The 22,449-nt window shown below is 34.3% G+C and overlaps 1 protein-coding gene across 3 annotated transcripts in view; it reads left to right on the plus strand.

The window, feature by feature from the left end:
• Positions 1 to 22,449, plus strand: part of klar (klarsicht) — a 345,461-nt gene that overhangs the window by 45,712 nt on the left and 277,300 nt on the right. The window contains exon 1 of one of the 3 annotated variants that reach the window (XM_076128608.1): positions 20,572 to 21,028. The exons of the other annotated variants lie outside the window; for them this stretch is intronic. The gene's annotated coding sequence lies outside the window, so the exon portion shown is untranslated. Of the gene's footprint in view, positions 1 to 20,571; positions 21,029 to 22,449 lie in introns of those variants that run through there. 3 annotated transcript variants of the gene reach the window in all.

A 22,449-nucleotide genomic window follows, 5' to 3' on the forward strand; every position in this document is an offset into this window, starting at 1 on the left:
GATCTAAATATCAAAATTTACCTCTGGCACAAGTATCATAGATTTTGAGATTTTGGCCATTTTGTGTGTTTTTTAAGAAAGCAATTTAAGCTCGTTCTTTTTAATGCTGTGATCACAATTTAAGGCTTTTTTTAAATCCGTTTGTTGCAAATAAATCCTGAATAGATGTGCTATTGAATCTACAATCTTGTTTTGTTATTACTACTTGTTTTTTATTTAAATTATGCATTCAAAATTGAATTTTATAATCTTTCACAACATTTGTGCAACTTTGAGCACTTGTGGTGAAAAAAAAATGTATGGTGGCTTTACTGCCCACGCCATAAATAATTTCTAAATTTTATTAGAATTCTAAATTGGTATAACATGCAGCATTAATACCGATTATTGTCAAAATATTACAAAGAACTTAAATTATTAACACTTTTGCCGGTCGACTAATTAAATTTTTTCACGCTAAGCGCGTTCTAGATTCAATAGCACATCTATTCAGGATTTAATTGCAAAACACGGATTTAAAAAACGTCTTAATTTGTGATCACAGCACCAAAAAGTACGAGCGTAAATCGCTTTCTTAAACACACATAATGGACAATTTTTTTTGCAAATAAATCCTAAATTGATGTGCTATTGAACCTAATATCTTGTTTTGTTATTACTACTTGTCTTTTATTTAAACTATGCATTCAAAGTTAAATTTTATAATTTTTCAAAACTTTTGTGCAACTTTGAGCACTTGTGTGCAGTGTTGAAAAGAAAAAAAGAAATATAAAACATAAATACTATTCAAATCTATACTAATATTATAAAGTTGAAGAGTTTGTTTGTTTGTTTGTTTGTTTGTTTGAACGCGCTAATCTCAGGAACTACTGGTCCGATTTGAAAAATTCTTTCAGTGTTAGATAGCCCATTTATCGAGGAAGGCTATAGGCTATATATCATCACGCTACGACCAATAGGAGCAGAGCAGCTGTAAAAAATGTTACAATAACGGGGAAAATTTTGACCCATTCTCTCTTATGTGACGCAAGCGAAGTTGCGCGGGTCAGCTAGTAATAAAGATAATTAGAAATCTAAAGGGAACTCTGTTGACAAAAAAATCATTTTTCATCAAATTGTAATACATTATTTTGAAATAGACTTGGTAGAAGCAGCACAGTTCCAAGCTTTTTTATCATCTAAATAATTTTTAATAGTGTAATAACCCTATAAACATGAATATTTGAAAGCAAACTTAGCTTAAACGCGCTGATAAAATGAAATTAGTCGACCGGCAAAAGTGTTAATAATTTAAGTTCGTTGTAATATTTTAACAATAATCGGTATTAATGCTGCGTGTTATACCATTTTAGAATTCTAATAAAATTTAGAAATTATTTATGGCGTGGGCAGTAAGGCCACCATACATTTTTTTTTCACCACAAGTGCTCAAAGTTGGACAAACGTCGTGAAAGATTATAAAATTTAACTTTGAATGCATAATTTAAATAAAAAACAAGTAGTAATAACAAAACAAGATTGTAGATTCAATAGCACATCTATTCAGGATTTATTTGCAAAAAACGGATTTAAAAAAAACCTTAAATTGTGATCACAGCATCAAAAAGAACGAGCGTAAATCGCTTTTTTAAAAAAACACACAAAATGGCCAAAATCTCAAAAACTATGATACTTGTGCCAGAGATAAATTTTGATATTTAGATCAGTTGGGTGGTCGCCCATCCGCTGGTAAAGGATTATCCATTATTTACGCCACACCCTGTATGCTCATGACTGTACAGTGTACATGCTTTCGTATCCATATCACATATCATCTCGACATCATCTATCGTGTTAACCAAATTACAAATGCGGCTGACAAACAAATTCTTGTACCGAATTTCAAACATTAGTTAGTCATTCAACTGCAAATATAAATTTGTCTGTTCACATGCCTGTCATATTAGCATGTATGTATTGTCACTTTCAAAGAGATCTGTCAGAAATGAAAATGATCAACATGATAGAAAGTGATTCTTCGTATAATGGTATGTTTCGATTACGTTTTACTAATTACTTCTGTGGCTTGTGAGATGAAAGGTGTAGCCGAAGAAAGATTTTTTGTTTCATATCTAAATGGCAGGTATATATTTGCTACTTTTTTTCTTTAACCAACTTCACCACAGTTATGAGATATAGCGAAAAAAAATGATGTAGCCAGACACGGTTGAAATAGAAATCCTTGCTTGTCATAGAAAAGAGAAATTGCCACGAAAAGAAAAAAATGGACCCGTAAAGATAACTAATATTATAGAATGAAAGGGGGAAATTTAGATATCTGTAATATAAGCAACAGTCACATAAGAGAGAATGGGTCATATTTTTCACTCTGCTCCTGTTTGTCGTAGCGTGATGATATATAGCCTATAAGCCTTCCTCAATAAATAGGCTACCCAAAAGTAATTTCGATTATTTAGATTTATTCAATTCGCACCAGGAGTTCGTGAGATTTGCGCGTTCTAACTCTTCAGCTTTATAATATTTGCATGTAGAAGTTAAGTTACCCTTATTCTACTAGACTACATAAATTAACTATTTAATAGCTGACTAACTAAATCAATGTTATTAATTATTCAAGTTCATGTCAAGTTATGATATACAGACGAAAGTTTCCCCAAATATTTTGAACAAATATTTGTTTGAGGTGATTACTATCGCGTGAAATGTTATGATTGCATACTTGAGTGTCTAGACATAAATACCATCGTTAAAAGTGGAGGCTAAAAGTTACTAAACTAACCATATTACCATTGTAAATGCGAAGGCATGTCTGTTAAAGTGTGTAAACTACTGAAAAGCTTTTGATGATATTTTGCAGGGAGACAAACCGATTATGTGCTAGTATGGGATGTGTATCGTGATGATAAACAAAATATGTGATTCAATAAATAATTAACATGAGAATAGTGAGTAGTTTTGATACATACATACATTGCCCAAAGGGCTAGACAGAGACGTCCCTTGCCTTATTTACATCCATTATTAAAATACTATGAAATTAATTCTACCACTTAACATGTTTCTATAGTTTGCAATAAATTGTTTTTAAAACCATTGACAGACTTCACATCCGTATCAATTCATCTCTATGCATATCACGAATGTTATCACCATCAAGAATATGACAATGTAATGCAAATTATACTAATAGGGGTCACTGACCTCTCCACATACAGCCATTCATGCAAAATTTGTACGTGAACGATTTTAGTATTAACATTTATTAAGATGCGGTCTATGGCACTAACATTTGTAGACAATCCTGTTTACGTGATGAAATGCATTGAACCGAAATTTGTTCTTGTGGTAAAATATTCATTATTTCCTATAGTCGCTTATAGCTAGTTGCGTCAATCAATGGTTCAAGCAATCTTTAGTGCGGACATTCCATAGATGACTTGTGGTATTAAATTTGAGCTGAACATCCCCGTGTTTTGGAGGGCGAGTAAAAAGTCAATGGTTGTTTCTGTGAATGAAGACACCAGTCTTTAAGTCTTCGAGGACAGTGAATAACTTGGACAGGTTGATCGTAACCATGCGATTTATATAAGTATAACTGGTGTCTATGTTTGATATTGTATTAAATAAATTCACAATAATGTTTCTACTATTGTTTATTAAGCTAACTGTTTGCGTACAGTTGAACAATTTGCGTGAGTCACATGTAATGCAGTCGACTGTGAATGAGTTACAAACGCTTTTATAAAAGAGTAATTAAACGCAGTGTAACATGAAAAAATACAAATTGCTTTCAATCACTGCATACTTTAAATTTAACTGTTATTAAGATAGTCTATAGTCCCTATCCCGAACATAGTCTGGGAGGACTGTAACCCCCGGTTTCTGAGTCCACTTAGCGGTAGTTTATCTATTCAATAACGCTTTTTTTATATGAGTTTAAACGCTGTTGAATAGATAAACTACCGATAAATGTACCTCAGCAACCGGGGGTAAGTCTAACCTCTCCTTCAAGTAACCTTTGTCCACCAGTGGAGTAATTTATAACACTGCCGTAAACCAACAAAGAAGAACCCTCAACATTCAGGACGTCTATCCAATATTGAGACACTAATCAGTATCAAACAAGATTTTGTTTTTCTGTACGGACTTTCAATATGAAAACGAATATGAAGACGAAATATTTGTTCGGACCTTCAATATACAATGTACAATTACGACACCGACACCTAATTACTACCTAATCAGTACATACACATGCTCATTGTGTTGTTTCCTAACAGGTCATTACCGTTCGTCCCGTTAACCGCGTCTTGTTATTTTCGGTTGGAATGTCAAAGTGACGAGGCTCACAGCTATGTCAAGTATTTGTTTTGACTGTGAACTGTAAAACGCATCTGTTAACACCTTTGACTTCTTTGAGCTTTTTGAAATATACGGCTAGGGAAGTTACAGAATAGAACTGGAAGGAAGTATCCAAAAAATATATTTTCGTGTAAAGGAGAATAATAACAAAGGAAAAACAAAAATGGTTTTAAATGTGATGCAAAATTAAGAGGTTATTTGCAATAGTTGTATAAGAAACTTTGTAAAAATTATAGGACTAGAAAAGGAAAGTTTATGATTCCAAAAGACTGAGTAAACCACATACAAGCTTGATGCGTAGAATTAAGTAAAATCTGTGAATAATAATATGCTTGGATTACATCATATATGCTAAAAAATTTAAATATATTTCTGCCGAAGGAGCGTCAAAGTGTCTTTTTAGAGCAAGAATCATAAAAACGCCTGAATTTCATATTTATAAAGCGTTAACTAAAAAATCTTTTGAGTCTATTAAAACACTAAAGGAGTTCTTTAATCATTATGATTTATGAAAACTGCTAAAATATTTAAATGAGTTGCGATGTTATCAAAGTAAATATTCTTCTGTATTTGGCCTACACGAAATTTAACGCCGGTTTTATCTTTGTTTTCTTTGTTAATATCAAGGAAACGGGATGCGAGACTTTTTTATTTTGGTTTCGTCTATAATTTGACAAGTCCAGAGTTGTTTTAAACGCGGAAGTCTGACTAATTGGCGATGATAAATTCTCTGGAAGTTTCGTCACTAAAAACTGGTCTATGGCCATGATTAATGAAGGAGGGACAGAATTAGATATGGCCAGTTACCATTCACATGTCTCACGGATCCCTGATAATTGATTTAACTACAAATATTTCTTAATGTGTTACTCGCGCACGCTTGGACGCCGCAGTCATTTATTCAACCACGTTTGCTAATAATATTAAAACTCCATTTGCGTTATGTAAGTTAATCGTATTAATATGATTAATACATTCGACAACCAATTGCAATATCAAATCACAATCAAGCGTGACACCTCATAAATTATCTTAACTTAAGAATATTTGTTTCGTCACGGCGAGGTTAATCGAATTTCTTGTGACCCCATCAAGGGATAGTCTTTATTACAGTGAATGCTTACGTCAATCACCAAGGAAATTCGGATGGACGCATCGCGTTACGTCAGGAAAACATTTACAATCGGATACATTTGTGAAGGCATAACGTTGCATGTTTATCTATCGACTGAACTAATATCTCTGGAGGCGGATTTATTTTAATGCTCTACAATATTATGTAACAGTATTTTGTGACTCCGGATTTAGAATTTCAGCCGTATAGTCGCGGAAGCAGGTTTCCTGCCGACTTAATAAAAATCGTGCATACTTTGGACGATTTTATCAAAAAAGATTTAAAAGGAGTGAAACTGGGCTAGATTTATTCGTATCACTGATATGTCTGTGGTGTGTTAAAGCTTATATTTGGTAGTCTGGTTAATATCTTCCGCATTCCTGAGTTCATTCTATTTCTGTATTACTTTCGTTTATGGTGTGTTTTGATTACATGTGTTAATAAACATTCGTTTTATTTCTTCCTCCGAGAACATCATTTTCGGCGTTAACCTTATTACTAGCTTTGATAAAGATTATGTTCATATGTCAAAATATTTGTGTTTGAAATGTTCAACTTTATACGCAATATTTTATATATTTTGTCAGTTTTATTTCGTAAGTTTAATTTGTAATTGCGTTTCGTGTACGAAATATTTCATTTGTGTGTAACAATAGTTCGAAAAAAGTGCATATTTGTTAGCATTTTTAAAATAAATAAATATTGTTTCAACAAGAATATAAATTACCATATCCCTACATACTTAGGTCAATAGCTATTTTTAACGTTCATGCATAAGCAATATTATCTATTTAAATAATGTACTACAAGTATATTTTGACGCCTGTACATAAATAGCCAAGTTAACAATGATTTATGACAAAGCAAAGTAGGTTTATTTATCTATGAATAATAAAGATCTTTCGTTTAAAAGCATTGCTCGTAAAATACTAAGGTGGTTATTTCCAACGCCTTTTGTGTCTGAGTTTGAAAGATATACTAAGTGATATTTTTTGTTCAATATTATTTACCCAGATACATTCAAATCGCTCATTGTTCTCAATATTTTTGATTTCGATTTCAAAGTGCATTTCTTCGTATTTCGCAAAGTGGTATTGTATAATGCCGAATATATTTTGGCAAATTGGTTTTTGAGATAGCATTGATTGCATAACTTATTTGATACAATCTAGTGACATATTTTGACGCAACATAACTATAAGTAGTAACATAATGCGGCCTAATGACACGATTAACCGAATACAAAATATTTAACTTGACATTTACAGTTTACTTTCTAAGGTATTTTTATCGTACCGATGCCATATTTGAAGTTTCCTACGATTTCTAAAATAGATAAGGATGTAGTATAATAAAGTTAGGTATCGGTTGTTACAAATCTCGCTTGTACGGTAAAGTAGCACAATCATAATCGATATTCAGACATAGACGAGACAAGATCTCGATACAAGGTTCCACGCTTCGCTGAGCATTGACCATTAATCATCTTCGATTTTAGATAATACCAAGCTCTTGAGAGGAAAGTGGACTGAATGGCGTATAGGGAGCCTTATGCCTGTAGCAGACTGTGGTAGCACGAGATAAATATTAAGCTTAAAATAAAAAAAATGCTACTATTTTGAATCAAATGTTTCTTTGCCTAAAAGTGAAAATTTAAAAGAGGCGCCCATAGCCTGCGCTCACCGGTCGGTAAACGATCTGTGGGTAAAGCAACCATTGGCGCGGTCATTCCGTAGATGGGTGACCGCATAGTGATATTTGAACTGGGCGTCTCCGTGCTTCGGAGGGCACGTTAAAAGTCGGTCCCGGTTGTTGTCTACTAAGAATACAGTCGTTAAGCCATGACAAGGGCCTCCCGGGCGGCTTGAATAACTTTGACACTAGGTTGACCATTAACCATACGACAAACATACAGTCAAAATTGGGTGAAAATGACAATTTATAAGTATTTCAAAGGTTTTATTATTACGTCTAAGCAAGCGGTTATGGCTTCAGTCAGTACATTTCATTCTTCGCGATGCACTGAGTACAATATATAAAGAATGGGCGATCGTGACCATCAATGACGTAACATACTGAGTAGGTACTATGACGGAGTAGTTAGTGCAGCAGTATTTCTTTTTATATACAGCTCGGTTCCATTTTTTCGAAGATTAACTTGACGTTTTTGGCAAATTATTAAATAATAAAAGTTATTCTAAAAATAACTGTACTTTACGATGGTTAATTCAGTATTTAGTGAAAATCTGTAAAAACGTTTGTTACTGTAAATATTAAACTCAAATCTGTAGCCGGCTTTATAAGTGTACTCCCCGATAAGTTTTGATATAACCCATTGTCTTAGATTCTACTTTCTTTATTGTGGCTGATATCACCCTCTACTATCCTTAATAGTGGCCCGAAGTTTAGTAAACTGTTCAATATAATGCAAAAAGCTTGCTCTCATGGGAGATGGCACATGGGACGAAAATTGCAAATGGTAAAACGTGCAAATTTGATTTTCTTCTCTTTTAATATTACATCATTTCGCCGGAGCCCCGCTCCGCGAGGCTCCCTCTTTTGGATGGATTTACTTCTTTCTTCTAACCTAACCTATTCATGTTGACCAGTCTGTTCAGTCAAAAGTACTTTTGACTTATTTTGCTAGTGAATAGTACTTTCGACTGATTAAGTTTTGACTGCAACATATATTATATAAGATACAGTCTGGTGACAGATAAACGCACAGGCAGACGGATGGACAGCTGTGTCTTAGTAATAGGGTTCTGTCTGAGTACGGATATTACTCACTATAGACCATCCATTGTGACCCAATGTCTTTTCATACAAACCTTATCACTACTCTTACATTTAGTAGACAAGGTGCTGTAAAAGTTTTGAGTGACCAATAAAGAGCTGGTGTTTCTTGTTCCTCGTTTTAATGATAGCCAGTAATAATCCTTTTGTCTGTGTACTTTATCTTATTTATGAGTTAAGCTTTCTCCAGCCTAAAAATATTAAGTGTTCATATTTGCTGCTGCTGTGATGTGTTCAAAAATATAAATTTCCAGGACCATTTTGTCAATTATATTAACATATTACATTTTTAAGAGACATTGCTATTACATTATAACATCATCGTTTTCCCAGTGTCCATCCATTGCAGATGATTCAGGTGGCGTCAGACAGAAAAACATTTGTAACGGAGAAACATCTTCTATGGAGTCTTAAATAATCATGTATCCAATTTATTTAACACAGCTTACTCAGAAATGCTGCTCATTTTATGTTATTGTCAGAAGTGAGTAGACCTTTAACCTTATGAGCTTGAGGTCGTAAATAACAAGCACAAAAACTCGAGTCAAAATGTGTTTCAAATATTGATAAACCAACAATAGAATGGACCCAGACTGATACATGTCCGTCTATTAGTTGACAAAACATGTTGAAGGTTTTCTAAAGCAATTGAAAGTGATGTAACTTATATATGTAGGTTTAAGAACTAACAATCACTTTCTTCGTGTTGATTTATTATTAAAGGATTTAGCTTTGGTGTGATGCTTTCTTTTGTGGCGAACAGGAAATTCGTGTACTTATCGTGTAGAGAATAGGTACACCCACTTGCGGATATTATGTCATGAGTACTTTCTAGAAAAAATCTGCATTGGTTTTTTTTGTAAGTCACCGAGCGTCTCGAAAAACAATAGATTCAAGGGCTGCTCCGCCTTTAAAAACAAATTAACTTTGATTTGTCTTTGAAATCCATGTTTTTGGTAGCTCCAAAGATTGCAATTTTCATTCATTTGGTTCGTGTGGGATTGGTTCATGTGTCCAATAGCTAGTCACTAAATAAGGTAAATAACGATTTTGAATACCACGTTTTGAGGGTCTTCTTTTAGCATTTATGACCAAGCTTCCATGGCTTATAATTCAGATAATTCAGAATGGTTCAAATCTCGTCTTAAAATATTCAGATTTATTTCATGAAACCGTGCGTAGGTTGAACCCCGGTAGGTAATTATAAAACAACTTAATACACGTTGGTAGCTCGGACTAACCTATGAATACGTAATTATTTAGCCTCCGGTGTATCATCTGATACTACTGAATTAACCGTTATTATAAACAAGAACAAAGTATACTTGATTACTTATTTACACATTACAAAGTATGAAGCAGAAATATTTAGACTTTATTTCTTGTAGGGTACATATATTTCTGGAACTTACGTAAATTATATTTGATGTCAAACTAAAGATCACACGATATCTGTAGATGTTTTTTTATTGTCATTTTTATTCTTAAACCTACAGTTTCAAGATTGATTTAAAGTAACAAAACACTGTATAACTCATTACTACTCATCAGAGCTTACACAATGTATCTTATATACTAAGATAGTTAGTATATGTTTAGCCCCCCATGTTTAGTTTCATATCCCCCCTAAAAATAGGTCGGGAGTTACTAATGTCACATTACAATATGTAAATATCTCGTTACAAATCAACACTATGTAATCATAGACGCAGTTGGGGAATATTTGCCTCTGTGCATTTCAAAGCACGACTTTATCATGTTAAAAGGTCTTCATAACTCAATTTGTCATACTCATTGTATGAAGTAACATCTACTACATCGGTATCTACTCAAATTTCTGTCAATATCGTATCGATATGTCATGGAGATTTCACTCGATGTCACAACACCATGCAACACTATATGCATATACGTGATCAGTAACATGATTGTCGTTTATGTCATTTGTAGCTAGGGATGTATGTAGCAACGTAACCGAAACCAAACCATTTTCGGATATCATCTACATTATGCAAAAGCGTTGTCCTTTTGACGCCAGTTCTCCCTGCTGTGTATTAGTCGTACCCAGGTTTTGCCGGAGAAACCATCGGATTTGCAAATGCGATAGTATTCTATTCGGTACTAATATAAAAGTTTCGGATAATTGCGTTAAGAGGCGTTTTTTACGTAAGGGAGTCTTCGAAACCATCCGTAACTAACAGATAATTTTAATCATTCATTGTCAATTTCATAATGTTGCCTTAACCGTATCCGAATTCGATAAAATCTTATAAATATATCTCAATAACTGTATCCGAACTTGATATGACAACATCCACACACCATGATAGTTCAGTTGCGATACTTGTCCCCAATATATTAGCATAACTAGAATCATATCAATGGGCTATGACGTGATCTATTATTGCAACTTAGAGCTCGTACAACTGGTCTTAGTTTGATGAGTTGTTTTAATCATTTAAAGGTGTGTTAGTCGTATGAGTCAATTTTGTTGGTACCTATCTGGTTCGTGGAATCCGATAAATGTGAAGCAAAAGCAGTTTCTTGAATGATTCTGCTTGATTTTCGAAAGAAAAGAGTGGATGCGGGATTAAAATCGGGTCAATTATCGAAACTGGAACCTTATTGGTCGATAAAATCAAAGAGATTAACTACAATATTTACTTCTAGTTGCCTTATCTTAATATCAAAATTGAGGATTTAGGCGCGTATTTGTATATAAGAAGGACTTCGACGGTATTACGTTAGTTTTAGGCAAAGGGACAAAGCCCAATATTAAGTTACCGAAACTTTATTTTTATTTAGGGCTTAAATAAATCGTCTGGTTTAAAAATAGGCAACTCTCTACAGATACACGGTACATGGAAAACTGGCACGATTTTTCGCACGTATTCGAATTTAGGCGTTAAAATATTGGAAAGTGGTCATCTATTATTCAAAAAGGTTCACACCATTGCGGTGACACACCAGCTTTTCCGACAAAAGAAATTTGCTACAGGGTTGACATTATTTATGTACGACTGTCGCAGATTGTCTAAAATCTGGAGCTTCAACCGTTGATTTTTTACCTACGATTCTTCTTCGTTGCTTTCTTTTTACTATTTATGCCCTGCCTATGTTGGCTATGTTTAATATAGTAGGTTTGTTCCTAGAACTACGATAGCACACTCTTTCTTTACAATATTTGGAATACGTAAGCATTCTGACGAAAAATCTGATTTTTATCTCGCGTCTCGTATTTTTATTTCATCATCACTACTCACAAATCTGTCAGCCCTACATTAGCAGTATATTTTTAATAGTGAAATGATCTGAGCGATTGTGAGGTTGACAAGTGAATGGTGACACCATGGTCCCCATAATGTCATGACAAACAATATGATTCGTCTCGGTTTGCGCCACAACTGAACCATTGTGCAAGGGACATGAGATAGAAATGTTAGCCAAGTTGCATATGTTCGTAAAAATGGAACGAAAGATAAATGTGTTTCCTAATATCATTATTTGTTGAGGATTTCCTAGTATTTGTTTAAGTGACGGAAAGCAAATGTGCCTGAGTGGTGTCATGATAGCGCTTTTTAGGGATCTGTGCCCAAACGGTGAAAACGGAGTCCTATTACTAAGCTCCGCTTTGTGTCATTAGGCTGTATCTCATGAACCGTACCAGCTAGGATGCTGAAATTTTCACAAATTATGTATTTGCGTTGCTGCCACAAACACAAATACAAAAAATTAAAAACATATATATATTAAAGGGGTTCCGATACGATAAGTGTTTTTTTTCGTATCTTATTGGAACGCGGGTTGCGGGTAAAATACTCGGCTGTTTACTACAGAAGTTTGTGCAGTGGGAATATTAAACTCTGTAATCAGTAATTAAAAATGCACCGCGTGTATCACGGCTCGATTCCTGTTCACAACAACTCTATATTTGTAGTAGTACTTTCAATTATCCCCTTAGCAACGCATATTTTAATAACAATTGAAAGGAAATCTCATTAATTGTTTGAGCTGGTAAAGAATAATTATCAATATAAAAAAATATATAATTTCAACTAACGTAAAAAGTACTGCGTTGAAAATAATAAATTGTGTTTATTACAGGTTGGTAATAGACTAGGACAGATGGCAACAGTAAAAAAAGCTAGGCCTGCGCAGGCGCAACAAGTGGATAACCTTGCCGCTCTGCGGTCTCGGCCACTACTTGGTCGGACATCACATGAACACATATTTTTGCTAACATACACTTCGAGATGTGGTTCTAACTAATATTCTACAGAATATTGAAATACTAAATTGAAGTAATTTCGTGAATTTCTTGCAGTTTCTTTTCATTAGCAGAAGCTTTTCCGAAGCTGTGTATATTAATAAAATAGACGTTAAAAAAAGTTTATGAAATAAAGGATATTTCAGTTTGTAAATTAAATTTAGCTTCATTCTCAGCATCTTTACTCGCTGGATCATAACCTAACAGTTACAAATTCATACAGAATTTAGAATTTTTTGTGGGTACGAAATTTAAAAGGAACATTATAAGGATAGCGATCGCTGGTACTTGATTCTAGCAACCCTTAAAATACTTCCACAATATAAAAGCCAGTTGTCTAAGGTAAATTAATTATGTATATATTTAATTCCCTTTTTTTCGTTTGTACATATAAAATTATTATTTAATGTATAGTTTTAATTATTATTGTTTAAAATTAGATAACCTAATAGTAATAAATAAAGAAGATATCATGACTGTAAATGTAAATCTCCCATAGTAACAAAACCACGTGTGTGATTTCCTTCGCACGTTTTAGTTCAGACGGCCATCGTAAACACGTCTTTACGTTATGTTTTAGCGTGGAACGTAACCGGTTACCCACAATATGTAACGATAGAGTGAATACATGAATATTTAAAAATTCTTTATTTGTAAGGAAATAATGACGAATTAAAAAATCACCATTATGTGTTTTTTTCATCTACTGCGAAGTACTTTTGCTTTTTATAATCGTAAAATTAAAATACAACAATTTTATAATTACGTTGAAAAATAATTTTTTGAAAGCATCTTGACGTATTTCTCTTGAAGCCATGTCAGTGTAAAATTTGAATATAACAATATGTAGCACCTTATGTCCAGGTATTTTGGGCCAGAAATAGATGCACCTGGTATCATCATCACTGGCAAACATGCCACCTGCCGCGCCATACTTGTTTGTTTCGCACATGCTATTATCATAAATGTCAACCCTCTTTATATGGAATTTAGTATTATAGGCTATAGGTTACCATAACGCTTCTTTGTTTAAAGAAATACTTGAAAGTTTTAACGAAGTTGATGAGAGAATAAATGTGAGAGCAGATGATAGTAATTGCTGACGTCTTAAAACAGGTGAAACTGATAAATAAGGAAGTGCACATGTCACTGAAGGAACAAAGGAAATTGTTCAAGTTCTTCACCGAATGTATAAATGGAAACCGTTGCATCAGAACTAAGTAAATAACAAGATGCCGAAATACGTGAAAGTCAAATAGAAAAAGATTCTTATTACGATAAAGATCAATTTAATTGAACCGTAACCAACGAATTCACTGAAAATCTGCACACAACTATACAAATAATTGTTGTGAATTTGAATTGAATCAAGATGTTACCAATTTTGGTGAAACTTGAGTATTTTAAGTGAACTGGGACGATCGTGCGAATATCTACAACCAAAAACTAGACGATCAAGAATCATTAGCAGAGACGGCTATTAATAGAGTAATTGAAGCCACCGACGCACTACTGATTGCCAATTGAAGGGTAATGAAAAAACGACCAATAAAATTAATACTGCGCGTCAAGAAACCTATTACGAACCTTATAGCGGAGATTGACAAAAAGTTGCACCTTTTTTGTACCTACATATTAAAGAAAGCGTTTTAATCTACTTTGCTATTAATAAATTATAAACCAAGTCTACCGTCACGGACAGACCGTCAGACAATGGACAATTATTATAAAATTGATTCATAGTCGAGTTGCTTTCAATGCAAGAAGACAATGATTTTAATCAAGGCTCTCATATAATTCAATAACAATTTGCTCGCGAGTTTTTTGAGAATGCAGACGTTTTAAATTTACATTCAATGTAGGTAAGGGGATCTTATACAATGATGCAAAAAAATGAGGCTCCTCTCGCCTTTTTGCAATACTTTCGGATGTGGTTGTGGCTCCTACGCGAACCGCAATTTAATATTTTAAACTTAGATTCAAGATGTTTTTGTACTGTGCTTATAATTCATATCGATATATGGATACGTTTTGTCGTCTATGTTGTCATACTCTATGTCGTTACATTGCATAAACCTCGTATGCAATGTGAATATTTAAAACCTTATATCATAAATACCGGTATTGACCTAGATTGGGCGATAAACTTATGGAAGATTGAAAAAACAAATGAAGTAAATCGACATTCTTCCCAGAGTTGATGAACTAGGAAGAAACCACTTGTTTTTGTAATGTAATGCTCTAAAACTGTTATTTACTGTCTAGTCAATCTGATCAGTTGCCGGCGTGATAATAACACAGCAGACCTTTCTCAGGGTACCGTACTCCTAATAGATACTTTGAACGAATGCACGGCTGTAGTCAGTGAACTTGCAAGTTTGTAGTATTGACAGTCACAGAATCACAAGAATATTGAGGGTTCTTAAAAGAATTGCACAACCTTTCTTATTAATTTATAAAGTTGTATACAAGGTATGCAAATGGGAAGAAAAAGTACACAAATGTAAAAATTCCCCAAAACTTAAGATGAACTACATGCTAGTTTTTCGTTTTAAATATCCTCAAACCAATTGTGGACTATTACAATGTGGATTAAACCTAGAAACATGTAATAATGTTTGCTCTATCGAATTTAACACAAGCAATAACAGTCACTTGTTCATAAATATCAAAATCTCCAATCCGCATTTTTTTTTCCCTTCTTCTAAAACACAATAAAGATATTCTCCACACAGCATCACTAAAGATCTTCAGGAAGTAGTCCAACTGTACGGCACTTAAGATCATTGTTATACGTAACAGTTGCATGTGATACGTATGAACTTGTATCAGTTTCCGACGATACTGCTGCGAAACATTACGTATTGTGTTCGTTACTTCATTCGTTTCGCTAATGAGCCGTTTAGTAATCACGAGATTTTTTTCGCCCACGTTCACGCCTCCGTTAGAATCGTGTGATTTGTTTAAAATTTAATGTTTTTTAATAGTAACAATTAAGTTTAATGATTTCTTATGGAATAGTTTTATTAATTACTAGCTGACCCGCGCAGCTCCGCTCACCCTTCTTGTTTTTATTTAATACCGCGCATTTTGTAATTTTTTCACATTTTACACCTTCTCTGGACTTCCACAAATAATTCAAGACCAAAATTAGCCAAATCGGTCTAGCCATTCTCAAGTTTTAGCGAGACTAACGAACAGCAATTCATTTTCATATATATATAGATTTAATCGTCAAAGTTAAGTTCATGTTTTAATTTTTTTGATATGGACAATCGATATACTACAACGTAGTTTTTATCCTATTTTTCCTTATAACAAGCTCATGCAATTTTATTGTGACATTTTAAGTTACAATAAATTTACCTGGATATATACATAGATATGGAGCAAATTCGCGTATCAAGAATATTTAAAATTAAAATAGGTCTGTCCCTACTTTAAAATTCTAAGTTTTTGGGTCCACCTGCCTTTTTAAGGTCATTGTACGATTTTATTCGTTTGACTGAATTAGCTTAACACATTTGCCCGAGATTTCAATGATCGAACCAGTTCTTGAGCCAATATTTAAATAATGAAAAATTTTATAGCGCTAATATGCAAATATTTTGTCATCTCGTTCCGCAAATGAACATAATTTGTTTATTTTTATGGTTCGTATTTATTTGGTAATATAGTTATTGACCTGTAAAATCTTTAGTCAGTCAAATATGAAGAATGGGTTTAGGGTATTTTTTTACTAACAGGTACATACAACGTCTATCAACCAAAATTGAATATTTCGTACCTACAGAGATCTCTGTTAACAGAAAATGTGCATCAAATAAATTCACTTCTAATTAAATTTAGAATATTTCCCATGTTTCAAGCTTGCAAACTATCCTGTAAACATAAACAACTGAACATAAAAAAATAACACAATTAATTTCAACCATTCTTGCCATTCTATATCAACTTTAATCCTGCGACCCCTGTCTGTGTTATCTCAAATCAAACGATTAATATCATCATTATATTAATTTAGCACTATAGTCTATATAGTCATTACAATTACTGTAATAACATGACCACCTACCTCACAGCCTTGACCCTACGTCTTTGAGCAACGTTCACACACTTGTGGAGTAAACTCGATGTTAATTAAGAGATTATTATCACCCTCGTTGAAACAAACCCGGCTCTGTTTAAAGGAAACATTAGAAATTAGTTATAGTAAGGTATTTGTAGAAGATTGCAAAAGGGCTAGTGTAAATGTGTTAGCAATCGATTTGCTTAAATGAAGACATCTGTTTTCGTTTGTATGCTTGCGTAAATATAAGCGTACTTGGATGAAGACAAATAAAAGGGCATTTTTTCGTAATAATATTGCTTCAATTGAAAAATAATATTGACGGTTTTAATAGTAACTTGATTCTCTAATGTTATCGGCTATCGATAACCGGCTAGCTATCGAGAAATTTTACACGAAAATCTGTTAAACGCCTCTAGCAGGCTTCGTAGGAACTATTTTGTCGATACATATTAAATGTCAATCTCTCGATATGCGATGGTACCGCAATGAACCAGACTGCAGGTTATGTGTGTTATGTCAAATTTGTCATATATAAAGTAGAACTGTTGGTAGTAAAATCTTCCTTTACATGTTTGACGATTGAGTTGTACTTGATATTTTTAATTACTTGTAGTCCGGTTTTAAACATTCCTGTCTTCTCATCTCGGTTCCCATGTTAACCTGTTTCAACTATAACTTAAGAAGCGTTGTCATCTGCAAATTATAGCGTGTCATCTCCTTTTATTTCAACGTTATCTCATAGTAAGCTGTCATCGGTGCACGCCCTGTAATTTTGAACGTCTGATCGTATGGAGTATGATGCAAAATGAACAAAATGTTTCTAATCGTTACTTGCACGGAGATAATTACTGGTGACTGGCATTCAGTCAGTCCGCTTTTATGATATTTAAGATTTTATGTATCTGAAATGTTGATACAGTTTTTATAATCGCAGAAGAATTTAATTTAGTACCCCAGGGACGATTTGCCACCAGTCAGGCAATGTAATGTTGGTGTTGATTAACGTCCTTTCGGATTTTGCTAGTCAAGACAAATTTTATTTTTGTTCAGTAATTTTGAATGTCAACTAAACAACACCGATATGAAAGCGATGCGACAGTACAATGTATTGGAAGTATGCTACTGTAGCGCAATCCTTTGCAGTGGGTACTATCGAGTATCAAAAGTTTAACATTTAAAATGTACTGACAAAATCGTTCTCAGCGAACCCGGTAGGGGCGCTAAATAGAGTTTCGTGTAAAATTTCTGGATTACTAGCTGGATGTTGGTAGTCGATATTAGGTAGATAAGAAATCGAGCTATGGCGAGCTAGAGCGAGGATTTATTATAAAATTATTATCGTTAATGCTTCGCCAATTATTGAATGTACACCACGATAGTTGAATTAGACATAATGTCAGAAAACTAAATCGGACTCAAATAAATACAACAGAATTACATTTGCGTAAGTCTAGTTTAGTATTTAGATGTTTAAATACGAATAAAATCGAGATTTATTGTCCTGCTATTATAAACAAGATAGGGTCTATAAACAGACGCAGTAATAGCTTGCTTTTAGATGTTTATCGTCAGATTGACCGATTAACGTAGCCCGCTTTTGTAATTAGAGATATTCTCATGTCAATCATTGTATTAGAAATACATGTATATAATTTCATAACGGATTCACGATATTTTAAATACAATTAATTGTTTAATTCTTTGTTTAGCGAAAGTCTGTTTCGAGACAAAAACTTGTCGGAATTTAGAATTTAATATTAAATAAATCTATGCTTATAATCATATTCAAAACCATTATAACTTTTAAATGAACAAGGTTGCAATCTTCAAATGAGTTCAATTCTTCGAAACCTATAGTTTGAATAACTAAGTTCATCAGAATGGTATCTTTTTTACCCTTTTTCAATGCACCAGTAACGCCTTATCGTTCCGCTTCGTCAAGTTGTGTGGCTTTATTTATTCGTTTCTGTTTATTCTTCTTTATTTTTCTGCGTGTCACTGTTGTTTGTTTCGTAACGCAATGGTTACGGTTTACAAAGGTTAAGGGAGATTATTTACATTTCTAGTGCCTGTCAATATGAGCGTTGTGGTTAGCCGAAAATGGATTTTGGAATATTGGATTTCCGTTTGAGTAATTAAAGGTTGTTGACCTAATTCTTCGTCTATTTTTGTTCCAGTCGTTCTATTGTTATTTGTTCTATTTTTATGTTATTAATATGTAATTATATTGCAAGATTTATATTGCATGGGCTGCATAATAATTTCTGTACTTACATCATTATTTTGTGAGAATTTTAATACATAAACTAAATAATTTAAATTTAAGCAACAACAATAAAAAAAATTAAGGAGAAAAGCAGCTCCACCAACAATTATTGAAGTGTAAGTACTACTGTGTATGACGAACAAATGGTTAACCACTAATTAGACATTTTTTAACAAATATACATAATAATTTATGGATTTTTTTTCCACAGAGCAACTATCTAGAACTAATATTTATTCCTAATTGAAGGTTTATTCTTTGCGAGATTGTAGAGTAAGGTTTTAGAAATTGTCTTCAAAGAAACCAGTTGTATTGAGTACCTCTATTCCCATGGTTATGAGACAAGAATCCAGTCCTTACGGCCACCGGCCGCAGATCTGCATACCCTTTAATTACACTTGTTATGTAGAACTGTTGCATATGAATACATGAAGATTAAGAGTATGGAAGTTGGCTCAAGAAGAAAAAAATGGCGGAAGTTTTATGTGAACTTAGATTTTTTGAGTTCAATTTAGTTCTGGTAGAATTTTATGTGGGTTTGGTTATGATTGATAGTTTCATTAACTAGGTTACGTTTATGCTTTTGTTGTCAAGTAATCAAAAAATCAAGGTTTCCCGATTAGTGCTCAAACTGCAGTTATTAATCTCTGATTGCGCAGTTCGAAACATTTCTAATTGAGCAGTCTGGAGTCTTAATTAGAAACCTGTATCACAGTCAGTATAAGGCTAAACGCCGTTCATTTGGGCCACAGGTATATCTGAGACCATTATTACTACAGGAGATCACGTAAATATTGTCCAACAACTTGCTACGGATACTTTACTACTTTCGATTACTTTTATTTTAAAGTTACCGGTTTCGCGTAAACACCTTCGCGTTTTATGATCTTGAGCAATGCAGTTCATTTCGCTCGCTGCTCCAAAGATATGCAGACAGACAATAAATCCTTGATTACATAGAAACTTCATTAGAATTCTAAATTGATTCTGGGTTCAGCTGTTGCGCCTGGTCTGTCATGTTTTGGTTCATTTGTAACTATTTTTAGTTCTAAGCTGCATACTTCGTAGATTTAAATAAAGATATATCATGCTTTACATCTCGTGTCTCCGGTATTTTTATCAAGCTCTGTTTGACTTCATTTTATTAGTCCCGCATTAAATCAAGATCTTAAGATCAAATTCCACCGTCTTTAAGAATGCAACGTTCTTGGTAGTTTAAAGTCACCGTATCCGCATTTGGTTCAAAAGAATTCAGGTTGATTTCAATAATTTTCGTTTGTTACCGTTAAGTATACACAATACAATCGTATTCTCGTTTCCGTTGGAACTTATCATTACTTAAATCGATACTATCATTATCAAACGTATAATCTGTATCCACTAATTTATTTATCTGTGACCAGCTGTGTCGGGGACTCACGTCGGCGGATCATATCAGTTCGCTCAATTAAACGTCGCGTCGCTGCGTAATCGTTGCGTACGTTCACGAATGTCATATCTTGAGAGCCTTGTCCGGGTGACTTGTCCATGTATGTAACTTGCAAGTTTATTTGCAACTTTGTAAACCTTCCGAGTTTAAAAAGTAACTTGATAGAGGCTGTGTTGTGGTGCGAGGCGCGGTTTCGATTCGGTCGGGTAAAAGTTTGAAGTCCATTCGGCTCGGTCGGACGCGTCGCGTGGTTGCGCACGGCGGCGCCTCAGTTTGCTCGCGCTGCCCGCGCAGCTCACTCGTCTGTTTAATGTTTCGCTGTCGTTCACGAAACCGACTTTCCGATACGAATTTGGAACGTTTCAGACCGGTAAAGTTGGTTTAACTGTCGCTTTTAAGCGAACAATTTTGTGACCGCCTAAATTTCGCATTGCGATTTGGCAGTGCGATTGCTTCACTCTGTTACGCTACCGTCTTAACAGATAACTGTGAAGAAACGTGTGCAAGCTTTCAGTGTTGCGGAGTCGGCAGATTTGTGCTTTATCAGTGCTGTGGAATGGAGCATGTGTTTTGTGGAAAGTGCTAATTTGCAGTTTGGTTCGAGACTTGCGCTACGTTTCACTGAACGCGATACAAAAAGTGGTTTTGTTATCGAGTTCATGTGACTACCGGAGTATTGATACTATACGCAGTGCTTTCCCCCGTCCAGAGCTTGATTTATGGTAAGTCATTCGGTTCACTTGTTAGAGTGCTAGGATTTATCGCAGACAGAAATCACTCACAGGTTGTTAGTTGTTTGGCCTTGTTTCCCGCCTGAGCCGTACAGATAAGAAGTTTTATTCGGTTTTCGAAACGTGCCGGTAAATGCGAAGGTCGGGCGATGCTATAGGAACATAATTAATTCAATGACAAGTCTTACCAACTTCCGTAAAAGGCAGGGCAAGGCGGTGCGTTCGGCTGTGCGATAGTCGATAACTACAAACGGAAACATCAAATTTCGTCTGTGACATTAAAACCGTGAAGAAGAAAGCGACTTTAATAACTTTATTACCGAACTGGCACGCATATTCATCACGGCGAAACATCGACACCGCACAAAACTTACAGATCATTTGATATTAATTAATACGAGCCGAATGATTCGACAATTTGAATCTCCGCTAGTGGGTCAAGCTATTTATTAATTGCGAATCAGTGCGAACAAGTGGGCCCGCCATTGTACGCCAAATAAACTGGAACTTGAGAAATCCGTTCACTTTTAATGTTATACTAATATATTGTTCTCCGTGAAAATACTACTGCGAAACGGCTAACTGTGTGTACAAAAACCTTGTCGAAATGTCAGTCCGAATTTGTCTAGTTGATGAAAGAAAAAATAGCGTAGAATGAATAATGTTTGTAGTTTGGAATGTAGAAATACAACCGTTAAATGCCTAGAAAGTGATAACACGGCGTCTGCGAAATACGAGACTTATAAACGCCGGCAGAGAATAAAGTAAATACTAGAAAACATTACAAACAAAATATAATCGAGTGCTTCCGCTTGCGGTTTCGTTCACGTGGTCACTTGATCAAAAGCAACCATGTCGCGGGACAGTTTCGAGGGTCTTTTTTTGCGCAACTTCATTCATAATGTAGAGTCGGTTACTTGCTTATGCTTGTACGATGCGGCTACATTAATGTTTTATTCTTGATAAAGTGTTTAAGACATCGATATTTACAAAGCTAACACTGTTATACTTAGCGTAATTATTGTTCTAATTATCGCGATTTTCCTATCAGCTCTTTGAGTTTAATAGATTTTCCGTAATATTATAATGCGTAATGACGAAGTTCTCTGTCGAATAAAATGCACAAACTACAAAAAAATATTTAAAGACATAACATTTAGTAAACAAACAATATGTCCACAATAATCAGAATGTAAAGTCTGAACTTAACCCGAAGTTATTATCCAAAGCGTAGAGAGTTTGACCTAGGCACCGATAGAATTAGTTATAAGTCTAGATACACGGGTGGGACCTGTGACCCTGCGCTCACGAGTCCAACAAATATTGTGAGTCGTGCTTTGTTACATACCAGTGTTTAATGAGGCTTTTCATTTCATTTTTACGGTTATTTTAGCTCGATATGTTTGGTTTTT

Source organism: Anticarsia gemmatalis, chromosome 21 (assembly GCF_050436995.1).
Source record: "Anticarsia gemmatalis isolate Benzon Research Colony breed Stoneville strain chromosome 21, ilAntGemm2 primary, whole genome shotgun sequence".
In the NCBI taxonomy this organism is placed as follows: domain Eukaryota; kingdom Metazoa; phylum Arthropoda; class Insecta; order Lepidoptera; family Erebidae; genus Anticarsia; species Anticarsia gemmatalis.